The sequence below is a fragment of the Aedes aegypti genome, unplaced genomic scaffold (assembly GCF_002204515.2).
Source record: "Aedes aegypti strain LVP_AGWG unplaced genomic scaffold, AaegL5.0 Primary Assembly AGWG_AaegL5_hic_scaff_780_PBJ_arrow, whole genome shotgun sequence".
Lineage (NCBI taxonomy): Eukaryota > Metazoa > Arthropoda > Insecta > Diptera > Culicidae > Aedes > Aedes aegypti.
The window spans coordinates 8,584-19,621 of record NW_018736471.1 but is presented as its reverse complement, the minus strand read 5'-3'; positions in this window follow the sequence as shown (position 1 = coordinate 19,621).

Here is an 11,038-nt window from a genome sequence, read left to right as displayed (position 1 = left end):
GTCAAAGAGCAGGACAGTCAATTGGCCATGATGAGAGAGCAACAGAGATAGCCAATGTTTTGTCATCATGCACCATGCCAAAACACAACAAAGACATCCGAATCCAAAGAGCAACAAAGTGGAGACCGCGGAGGAACAGCTGATCGAAATTCACCACCACGTGGAGATAAATTCATAAGGAAAATAGGGGTTCCCAAAAACTTCGTAGAGATATAAATTGTAGGGGACCGTGGAGTGAACTACTGTGCCGCCAGTTTTTCATTGTTTTTCAATAGTTAGAGGCTTCAAAACATATGGATTCCTTGGGAAAGTTTGTCCAGTAAATTAATAGAAAGCTTATGAGCCAATAATATTTTTTCACGGAAATGGTCTATTAAACAGCCTGTGGACATGACCTATATCAACTGCAGCGATTTGCAGTAGACAGGCTGTTCCGGGCCCGATTCATCTGACCAGCCAATCGAGCTCTCTATCACCATAGAAGATGGTGTCTCCATCCATGTCGATAGCCTGGAATTAAACGTCGCCAATTCGCTGCCAAATTTCAAAGAGACGTCTTTGGGACCATTCACATATTTCATAACGCTGGGGTGGGTGTCTTCAAGATGTTACAGTTCATACAAAATTTGGAAAATATTCTTACAAAATGCGTTATGAGGGAGTGGGTGGGCTTTGAAAATGGTCAATTTTGGCGCTATGAAATTTGTGAATAAACCCTTCGTTGTCAGAAAGAAGGGTAAATTATGTATTTTGGACAGGCTAAGGAGATGTCTGATAACGGCGATCGATTAATTGCATTAGGGCTTGTTCACAAATTTCATAACGCTAAAGGGGGTGGGTGAGTGTCCTCAAAATGTTACAACTCATACAAAATTCGTAAAATATTAATACAAAAAGTGTTACGAGAGTGTGGGTGGGTATCAAAAATAGCAATTTTCAGCTTTATGAAATTTGTGAACAAACCCTTAGATACTAATATTTTGTTACGTAATGTTACTTATATTGTGCATTGAGTTTCTGGCTTACGAACTGTAGCATTAGCTTCCGAAATAACGTTTTTGGCGGTCTGTCTGTTATACATTTCGGACACCAAATATACATTTAGGACACCCTAATGTGAAATAATTTGGACAGGGGCATTTTCTCAATATCCATACATTGGTTTCCTAAAAAGACTATCACATCATTGAATTTTAAGAGTTTACATGTGACTTATGCATTTTCCCGCTTAGGGTTCATTCACAAATTTCATAACGCCAAAAATGACCATTTTCGACACCTACCCAACCCCTCGTAACGCTTTTTGTATGAATATTTTACAAATTTTGTATGAGCCGTAACACCACGAGGACACCCACCCACTTCCTTTAGCGTTATGAAATTTGTGAATGGGCCCTTATTGCCCGCATAGAAAAATACCATTATCTAAACTAGACAAACTTTTTCATGAAGGTATTGTAAATGGTTACCTATTTTAATTATGGTTATTGTCCATTTGGTTGACGAATAGATTTTCCGCTCTTTATTCGAAGACGTCAAATATTATCTCACACAAAAAATTGATCCTAACATTAAATAACGTCCTATGCTGATAATGTTATGCCAATAAAGATGATATTTTCAATAGCTGATTCTGAGCCCAGGGTATAATATATTAAAACATAAGGTCAGTAAAAAGTTAATAAAGGTATGAATTAAAAAAAATACCTTTTTAGTTGTAGAATTTACCATTACGATGCAAACAAAAGTGTGCACATTTTGCTTGAAGATAATTTCGAATGTGAGGATTGAAACAAAAATGTTGTCGTTTGGGGTAGGGTAACCGAAGATGAAATGATGTAAACAAAAACAAAAGATCATCATAATTGAAAACCAGAACGGATTCCAAAATTGTAGAAATAAGCTCCGATATTGATAATATTGAATAATCAAGGTAAGTTCCACAAAATTCTGAAACAGTGCTTGTTAGGCTAAATATTGATAGACGATTTTCTTATTTTAATCCGATCGCACTAGCAGTGAGACTAAAACTGAGACCCAAAATGACCGATATCATAGCTGCAGTAAAACAACGACGGGCATCCGAAAATACAATGTATCATGCATTGTACGGATATTACTTCCTTGGTTTCTCTCGGGCAAGGTTATCGGTCATCTACGGAAAGCACAAAACTACCATTTCGAATTGGATTCAAACGTATGAGCAAAATGGGATTTTGAGCCGGAAGCAGCAGGAGAACATAACCCGGAAGTTTAGTTATGAACATCGTCAGTGGCTGGTTGAATTATACAGACAACGTCCATTGCTGTATTTGGATGAAGCCAGGACGGCTTTTATGGACAATTTCAAGCTGAGTATTTCTGCATCTTCCATCTGCCGGATTCTTCATAGCCAAGGTCTTACATGGAAAAAACTTGAAAGGAGAGCAATTCAAATACGACATGATGATATATATAGATTTTCACTTGAACTGAATAAGCTCAACTGGGATCTTTTCAATCTGGTATTTTTAGATGAAGTATCGTTTGATAACCGGGGTATGTTGCGTACTAGAGGATATGCAGCTAAAGGAAAAACACTTGTTTGTAAGGGAGAATTCGTCAGAAAGGCTAGGGTATCTTGTCTTTGTATGATTGGACAAAAAGGAATGCTCGAATGTTCATTTACAGAAGGCACCTTTACTAGATTAACATACTTTGAGCATTGCAAACAGTTTGCTTTAAAGAGTAGACTTGTTGAAACATACCCCGGTTATCATTCTATATGGATTCTAGACGGGGCCAGAATTCACTGCGACGATAAGATTGTGTCCTATTTCCGATCGTTAGGCATTTTTATGATCTTTTTACCTGCATATTCCCCTTTTTATAATCCGATTGAAATAGTTTTTGGACTCTCTAAAGGTAGGATGCAACACTATTACAGAGAAAACAGTAATCAAGATATGAAAATGTTTATTGCAGAGGTTATGAGCTCATATGTTAACTTTAACATGACAAATCTCTTTCGTAAATGTGGTTATAAAAATGGTGGGAAATTTGATCCCACATGTGCTGCCCCAGAAAAATTGATTGATCTTACAGTACGTGATATAAGTAATGAATGAAACTATGTTAACTGTTCAACTATTTATTATTGATAAACTTAAATAAAAAACAAAACAAAAACAATTATAATCAATAAAAGTTGAAAAATCATTTCCACAACTCATCTACACATGATCAACATCCTCCATCTCTGTAATTTCCAAGCTCAATGTTTTACCATGCTCATCTTCTTGGACGGTAACAGAAGTTTCCATTGCACTGATAAGGGAAGCGCTCAATTTATCTCGGATTTCCAATGCTTCCAGGCGTTGCTTCAGCATTTTCATTGTTGCACCAAGATTTTCGTAGCCGTTTTCCAAAACGTTGTATACCTGACGAAGTGACTCGATTTCTTCATGGAAACTATGGTTTACACTGTGGGCCACATTCAGCTCTCGTCGCACTGCTTCCATGCGCGGTCCATCTTTTGCGCGGAACAAGTGTGCCAAATGCTGGGGAGGGTAATCTTTCATTGTCACTCGCAAATGCGCGGGTGCATTCAAAATAGCGTTAGCCCAGAAAGACCACGCCATGCCGTGTCCATCCATGGTGTCACCATGGGCCGTTCTAAGTTCATCTGCAAGGTCAAACACAGCATGGGTCATAGCAGCACCAGATCGATCTTTCTCGGCTGGATCAATCAGCACATCCTTAACCGAATTCCAAACTGCTCGGCTGCTGATGGAGAGAGAATAAATATGCAACAGGAGCGATATTTCTTTACCCTCTCCAGCTCTGCAGAACACTGCTCTTTTTGTCGCTTATTTTGTCCAGGGTATAGTTGCGACGACCGGACAGGAACAGCACAAACTTATGGAAATCATCCTCCACTGGTTGATTATTCAGACTCCAGGACGGACTTGTCGTTCCGTCGGGATTTGTTGTAAACACAACTTCACGAGCCAAATAATCCTTGGACAGATGCCAAATCTTGTGGATGAACTCACATTTGCTTCCAGCTGATATTTCCCATCGGGCCACATAAGTTCCTGACGATTGTCCTTTAAATTGACGCTTGTGCACTAAGAACGTACAGAAAAACAAATCGTCACGCTTCTCGTCGGTACAGTTGGAAGAGTTGCTTGCGTCCAAAGGATCGTTTTCCGATAGCTCGAGCTCCTCCACTTCATAGTCCTCCACTTCTCCTACTGCCCCGGGATGGATCTGATCGGGGTCGCTGAGCAAATCGTTGTTGTCCATGTTCTTTCCTGTAATATTCGTTCAATTTTACATTTATTTCACAATATTTTGAATAACAAACTTACCAATTCGAAGAATTTGAAGAGGATTTTTTTTTCTTCATACAGTCGTCGCGCTGGTGTTGGAGATAAACAAAAACATCTGTCAGATGAGATGCTCAGCCGATTTACACTGGTGGACAAGAAATAAAATCTAACAAATCTTAAGCTGCAAAAACAATTGCACTATAATCATGTTTTATAATGATCTGTTAGTGATTTTAATTAGATTTGATACTATAGATAGCAATGCATTTATGTTATTCAATGAACGAGCTAATAATGTAAATTGGTGCCATAAAGTAAATTTATACCAAAAGTTTCGAAAAAATGTTGCTCGCTGTATGGGTAAATTCATCGATGGGAGGATATTTTGATGTGACAAAATTTTTAGGTGTGAGTCTATTGGAGGGCAAAATCCTCAATACGATTACGGTAAAACCACACTCAGACTTCAAGTACCACTGTAACATTATCGGTTACTGTTTATAAATAATCTGGTAGGGTATCTGAACAGGTTGAAATGTAGCCACCATATAACACCATTTTCAAATTACATTATCCGAGGTTTACGGCTGAGCAGCTATTGCATTGTCGCAATAATTTTCACCCACTTATTGAATTTATCAATCTACTCCACAAAAAAGTATTTTTCATCAATTTAACGTTCCAAAATTATAATCAACAGGCCGTTCACTCAACAGGCTTTGAAATCGCATATGTTGGTAAGATCAATGTAAAAGTGCTTACAAACATAAATTAATTTTCTTCCCTCACAATTTGTTTCACAGCCAGAACAAATACCAACACCCGGCCGCTTTTTCAGTAAAAAATGTTTTTTTTAGCGTTGCTAGTAATGACCACCAGTACCGGCCGCAGGAACAGGAGCGGAGAGTGATTGTACGGGGGATGCTAATATTACGTTCAGGGATTGAATCCTGAGAAAATTAAGAGAATCTCTCACGTATCGCTCTCTGTAACTATCATAATATGCTGCACATTTTGAGAGACTGTTTATCGTATACTGCTACAACTTTGATAAGATTAGGGGGATAGTAGTGCACGATAAAACCCCTCTAAACATGCTCCAATCCTGGGGGACACTATAGTGCTATTGCTATTGGAAGTTCGTGGATAGACCATTTCCGTTAGATCTAATCCCCAGTTTTTGGATTTTTCTTCGAAAGACAATCATTTTCAATGAATATTAACACTTTCAAAATTTGTTTACATACACTCCTGATTTTCTTATAAATTTTTGAAAACATGGATATTCACCACATTTTTAGATAAAAATCGTCGTGCGGCACAGCTGTTTCAACCCTTTGAGCATACATAGTGGAGATTTTTCCACAACGTTGAATAACACTCCTGCATTGAATGATTGTAGATATGATGAAATGTCAAAACCCACGATTCGCTCGGCCATTTGAACAATGAGTAGCACTTATTTTCGTTTATTGTTGATGAAATTGCTATTTATTGCTTCAAACCGTCACCGTAATGACAAGGACTAAGGACTACCCGAAAAATGACCATCATGACCTGAATTCCAGTACGAAATCCTACAATAAACATCGCCTTCATCTCGTTGCCGGAAGCTGCTGTTGTGCTCCGCAATAGTCCTCGAAATGGATTCCGAGAAGTGTTGAACCCAAGAAACATTTACCTATTTTATAATCATTTATTAAGCAATTTTTCACAACTACATACTGAATAGTTGCTTTATTATATTACTTTGCAGCTGCTACGCACACATTGTTCAAGCAAATCTTGCGAAATTATTAAGGTGAAACATCTCGGAACTCAAAGATGGCCGGCACAATGACCGACTTCTCCCCCTATTCACGTTTTCAAAGGCACAAAACTGGAGAAATAGTTGGCAAACGATCCTGATCTTCTTATTTTAAGCTTTCTGCTAGTGCACAAAGCCAAAATAAAAAGTACACTGTTGTGGAATGCTTTCTTCGCGAGATTTGTGCCTTTGAAGTTTTAGTGCAATCTTAGAAGTTGATTCCAAACTGTTTCACCTTAAGCTTCTTATCATTTAGTGACTGTAATCATATATTGTAATGATGTTTATTCAGGTTTTACTTAGATTAATAAGGATTGATGAGTTAACAACGCTAGTTTAACAACTTACATTGTTGCAGTTAAATCAGCATCATGTTTAACAACATTTTAAATATTTCCAAGTGAAGCCTTTGTTCAGGCCATGTTCACACAAATTTGGAGAAGTTATAAAGCGTGTCACTGTATATTGACTTTACTTTACAACTTAAAAATCGTTTCATAAGAATTCATCTCAGCTTTTATTCAACTGCCACAAAATTTACCATGGATTAATAACCACTTTCAATAATTACCTGAATACTGGATTCAAACTCGAAACCTTCCCATCGTCAGCGGTATACCTTGCCATCTGCGCCATCCTTGAATTAATATATCAGCCTTCCAGTGCCCAATATAAACCTCGTGTAGCTGATTATTGATCATGCTTGAGCATCTATTCAACAATAACTAATCAACAAGTGCTATGCTGATCAACAACTGAATAAGCGCATTACTTCTGCTGCTGTTCAGTACTGATGAGAGCTGAACTCAGTCGGTTATTAATAGCGCACAGTGAGAAAATTTATGTCAATGATGGTCAAAAATAAAGTTTATTCACAAAGTAAAAACAGTCTGAATTGATTAATTGAATTTCATAATAAGTTTTAACTTGTTAAAACTTGAATTGAATTGTTCATCTAACTATACTAAAACTTATTTATTAAAAGTTTAATATTTCTACTAGGTTAATATTTTAATTATTTGTCGTACTTTTTCCATCTATTAAACATTATACAAATATAAAATATATTTCAATCAGTTTTATGTTCAATGTGCTCTTTTTGTTTTTCAAAATAATCCTATGTCAGAAGACTGATTCAAAATATTTTATAAACATAATTGAATAATTATATTGAGAAAGCATACATTATTATTGTATCCAATATGTTTTTATATATTAGTAAGTAAGTGACGAATTCGCCAAAGGCGAAAAGCCACTCAAATAAAGATAAATAATAATAATAATAATAGTAAGTTGAACATTGTAATACATTAGGAATACAACGCAATTTTTAGATATTTTGTTTACTTTTCGAAAATTTGGCTATGGTGTGACCTCTTTTGTAAGGCTTATTTGTTGCTGAACAATGCGTTTATTAATCGTTATTTTGGCCTTCTTTGGATTAACTGCTCGGATGATATATCTATGTTGCATAAGGATTTTATAAAATACCTATTCAGCTTTTAATCATGTTCATGTTAAGCATGGAAACAGCTGAAGTACGAAGCAACCAAAACGTTAGTTCGTCTCCTGTACATCTGTTAACACAATTATATTTGTTTGGTGGAATATTGGCTCTTTAATAGAAGGAAAAATGACTTGTTCAACTCATTAGTAAAACAATCTTGACAAGTCGGCAGAGATTCTTTGGAGAAGTTTAATAAGTGTTGATACTACTATTATTCATTCCAATGAAACATGTTGAACATTGACTCCATATATCTGAATACCATCTTCGCAGCTCTTTGTAGGGCATTTTTCCAGCTGTCACCATTATTCAACAATAATTAACTATGTATGTTTATTTGTGACACTGGACTGTTAGTTGGGTAACCACTTTCATGTAACTATTGTTAAATTATTATTTATACTTCGATTATCATTAAAAATGTTATGATTAGTAACTATTTCCGATATATAACGTCGCAGATGATGATCATTACATGTGGAAAATTTAAATTATGATATTTTAAATCCAATGTGATTCGAACTTTACCCTCGTTGATCCATAGTCGCCTACATGTCTTAGATTTGATTTGAAAAACATTTGAAACATTTGAAAATACAGTCGCCTCTCCACATCTCGATATCGAAGGGACCATCGAGATAAGGAGAGATCGAGACATAGAACGTATTTTGAATGAATACTAGATTGAAAACCGAACCGTTGTTAGGAAAAAAGGAATAATGATAAACAAGCACACGTCATTTCATGCTCCTCGATGTTTTTAATCACGAAAATCTGGTCTAGTATCCTTTGATAAAGTGCTTATCGACATACGGAGAGAAAATCAGGAGCGAAAAATCAACGGAACCACATCGAGATATGGAGATATCGAGATAAGGAGAATATCGAGATATGGAGAGAAAATTTATATGCAGAATGAAGGTACCGAGAAAATCATCGACATAAGGAGAGATATCGAGATGTGGAGAGTCGACTGTAACATTAAAAAAGACATAATATGTTTTGCTTGAATAAAATCATACTCATATACCGTAAAACGGGGTATCTTTGATAATGCGGGTAACTTTGATAGTGCGTAACCCACCACATACTAAACGAAATATCATTATTTCTGTTAATCGGTTAAGCAAAACGAATGCAAAACTGAAGAATATTAGTATGACACTTCATGTAAGAGCTATTTTCATTTGAATCGAGAACATTTGAAGCTTTTTATACGGATTTTAAAAATTGACACAATTTTAGCATTTTCGAAACGCTTACAAACAATCTGTTCTGCGGTCACTATTTGATGTAGTTTTGAATAGTTGGCCACTTATCTTTGACAGCCTAGTTATCATAGAACTTGAATACGGTCTCAAATCTCTTAGCGAAAAGCATTTTCACAAACTGGGACCATTTTTGTAATCTAAGTCAGAAATTTCCATATAATGTTAAACGCCTAGGATTATGCAATGCCCTACAAATGTTCGTAATTCATTCAATTTTGTTCGATTCATACTCTATTATCAAAGTTACCCCAAAACAGAAAACCGACTTTCGATTATGTGAAAATTTATGTATCCATTCAGAATAAATCTTTTGGCAATCTATCAACTGCAATCGATAGCTAGGATGCCAGTACTTGTTTTAAAAATATAAATTATGATTCTTTGAAACAGCATGCATAAATATTCAAATTTTCTTCCAAAAAGCTATCAAAGTTACCCCGTTTTACGGTACTGTTATTCGCAATGTTTCTAAGTTTTACTAATCATGCTGGTCAACATATTGACTACAGTCGCCTCTCCACATCTCGATATCGAAGGGACCATCGAGATAGGGAGAGATCGAGACATAGAACAAATTTTTAACGAATACTAGATTGAAAATCACCCCGTTGCCAGGAAAATCAAAAACAAACAGATGTCATTTCGTCTTCGCAAATTGTTTTGAATCTCTAAAATCTAGTCTAGTAACATTTGATAAAGGGCATATCGACATACGGAGAGAAAATTGGGAACGAAAATCACATCGAGATATGGAGATATCGAGATAAGGAGGATATCGAGATATGGAGAGTGAAAATGTATGCAGAGTGAAGGGACCGAAAAAATCATCGACATAGGGAGAGATATCGAGATGTAGAACATCGAGATGTGGAGAGTCGACTGTATTAGACACTGAAACTTTTGTACGATTTGTTGTTAATCAACTGTTCAATATTCTACTAAAATGATGGCTACAACCTATAGAAGCTTTTAATCAGTCAATTGTTAAACTTCTTAAGTGTTGTAGAACAAAAGCTACTATATTTGCATTTTCGGAGGTTTATTCAGCTCTTATTCAAAACACAAACTTCAAGTGGAATAACAGCTTTTTTATAAGCGGAAACTAATTTTATTCAATTATTGATTCAACTAAAAATTTCTTCAGCAATGGTTGCTGCTATGCAGCTTGTATTAAACACGTAAGTATCTTAAAAGCTACCAATTGTTCCTTGGGAAGGATCCTGCCCAATCCACGGTTTTGTGACCAGTGGAAAATATCGGTGACAAAAGTAAAATAAATTTACTGTGCGGTATCATGGTGTTGTTATTAATCGGTAATCGATATCCAGGATGAATCCGAATAAAATCATATGCCAATTGAGGAGCTCTTGCAAGCAACCTCGAAACGGGAACAGCTTAAAAAACGATGTACTGACACGAAGCGATTTTTTGTCGCCATTTTTTCACTGGCCACAAACCAGGAGAGCATAACCCTTCTTGAGAACCGTTCTTATACCGAAAAACCAACGCAGCTTCATGCGAAGAAAATGAAGGATATCGGTCGTCAAGAATTTCGTCGTGATGGTTCTCTTCCATTATAAAATTATTTAGTACAATTTAGGAGGGGCCCAGATAGCCGTAGCGGTAAACGCGCAGCTATTCAGCATGACCATGCTGAGGGTTGTGGGTTCGAATCCCACTGGTCGAGGATCTTTTCGTAAAGGAAATTTTCTCGATTCCCAGGGCATACAAGTATCTTCGTACCTGCCACACGATATACACATGCAAAAATAGTCAATCGGCAAAGAAAGCTCTCATTTAATAACTGTGGAAGTGTCCATAAGAGCACTAATCTGAGAAGCAGGTTATGTCCCAGTTGGGACGTAACGCCAGAAAGAAGAAGGATGGCAAATGTTTTGGAAAGCCGATATAAACAAAAACGGTTAAATATGTATGCCGCAATGAAATGTATGGCTCCGTTGAACAACCTGTTCATATAGGAATTCCGACGGCCAGCACCACCAAGATGGTTTCCGAGATGGATGTGGGGATTCCAGCCACCGTGGAAGTGGCATAATAGGAGGAGATAGATGTTGCACGACATAACCTGCAGTGAATGTCAACTCCGTATAAAAAATGCAAACAATTCCGGCGAGGAACG